The following is a 2,252-nucleotide window of genomic DNA, read 5'->3' as shown; positions in this document are numbered from 1 at the left end:
CAAAGCCATAAATGAAATTTCCCAGGCCGAGGTAGAAAATGAAATTGATTATCTATCAATAAATTCAGTAAGTAGGTACTAACGCTACTAAATACTGCATTATCGAACTACCCATAAATAAAAATGTAAACAGTAAGGTCAAATTCAAAATAGATACAGGTGCAAGTGTAAACATAATAAGTGTAGTTTATTTACGAAACTGTGAAATAGATTTAAGTAAAATTGTAAGAAATTCTGATTCGTTAGTGACGTATACAGGTCATAAAATTCCGATTGTGGGAAAAATTTATATAGATGTGAAATTTGAAAACAAATTACATAGGAATTTAGAATTTTATGTAGTTGAAGGTAAAAATGACTCAATATTAGGACTACAGTCTAGTATAAAATTAGGAATGGTAAAAATTCATGATCAGGTTGAAATGAAATCAATTAATGTAATCACTGAAAATGTACAACATGATTATGCGCAATTGATTAAGAAATATGACATTTTTAATGGTATAGGGAAATTAAACAAGCCATATCATATCGAAATTAAAGAGAATGTTACACCTAAAGTAAATCCAATAAGAAATGTACCGTTTGCTTTGCAACAAGATTTTTGTAAGTATCTTGATGACTTGCAAAAATTAAAAATTATTGAAAAGGTAAAAGGTCACTCCGAATGGGTTAATTCATATGTTTTGGTAAAGAAAGGAGATGGTAGTCTTAGAATATGCTTAGACCCGAAACAGTTAAATGAGGCGATAAAGGATTCTAAGTACAAAATACCGAGCATTGATGAAATTTCAGCTAAATTAAATGGTTCAAAATTCTTTTCAAAACTAAATGCAACTAATGGATTCTGGAACATTCCATTAGATGAAACCTCTAGTAATTTATGCACTTTCGGAACCCCCTATGGAAAATTTAAATTTCTTAGGATGCCTTTTGGCATAAAAATAGCTAGCGAGGTATTCCAAGAATATTTTAAAGAAATATTTACTATGCCAGGTGTCGAAAATTATATCGATGACATCTTAATTCATGCTCCAACGAAAGAAGAGCATGATAAAATCTTAGAACAAGTATTTAAAACAGCCTATGAAAATAATATAAAATTCAATTTAAATAAATGTCAGTTAGGTATTAGTGAAATAAAATACTTAGGTTTAAAATTTACTAAAGATGGTATTTCTGTTGATGAAGAAAAAATCGATGCAATAAAAAACATGCCCACCCCCAACAACAAAAAAAGAGGTTCAAATTTTCTTAGGAATGGTCACATACGTAGGCAGATTTGTACAGAACCTGTCAGAATTAACTAAACCATTAAGAGACTTAATTAAAAAAGACATTTTCTTTAAATGGGAAAAAGTTCATACTGAAGCTTTTCAAAAATTAAAAAATGAAATTATGAAGGAACCATTACTAAGATATTTTGACCCAAAATTACCTATAACTATTTCTGTAGACGCTTCACGTTCTGGTTTAGGGGCAGTATTGTTACAAAATGGTCAACCTTGTGCATATGCATCTAGAGCAATGACCGAAACGCAGACAAGATACGCTCAGATCGAAAAGGAACTTCTTGCCATATGCTTTGGTACAAATAAATTTTATCAATACATCTATGGTACTAAATGTAATGTAGAAACAGACCACATACCCCTAATTTAAATTTTTAAGAAATCCTTAAACTCATGCCCTGCTAGACTTCAAAGGACGTTAATATCTTTACAAAAATTTGACATAAATCTTATTTACAAACCAGGTAAACAATTAGTCATGACTGACACTTTATCTCGGTTAAATGAAACTAAAGAATTTAATGATCAATTAAATTTAGAAGAACAAGTATGTTTAATTGAAAAAAATGTCAAAGTATCTGATACAAAAATTGAACAATTAGCAACTTCGACTAACAATGACAAAAATTTAAAAATTATAAAAAACTACATAAACAATGGATGGCCTAAGTCGTTAAATAAAGTTCCAAGTCAGTTAAAACCATATTATAAATTAAGATCTGAAATAACTTTAGGTTCAAAAGGACTTATTTATATGGGACAAAGAATAATTATTCCGACAGAATGGCAAAATAAAATTTTAAGCGACATACATGTAGGACATCTAGGGATTCAAAAATGCATATTAAAAGCCAGGAATTGTGTATATTGGCCAAATATCAATCAACATATTGAAAATTTGGTTAATAGATGTAGTATGTGCAATAAATATGCTAATTCCAATACAAAAGAACCGTTAAA

This window comes from Photinus pyralis, unplaced genomic scaffold, assembly GCF_008802855.1.
Source record: "Photinus pyralis isolate 1611_PpyrPB1 unplaced genomic scaffold, Ppyr1.3 Ppyr1.4_LG9, whole genome shotgun sequence".
Classification (NCBI taxonomy): Eukaryota; Metazoa; Arthropoda; class Insecta; order Coleoptera; family Lampyridae; genus Photinus; species Photinus pyralis.
The sequence above is the reverse complement of the archived record's forward strand: the minus strand, read 5'-3'. Positions refer to the sequence as shown.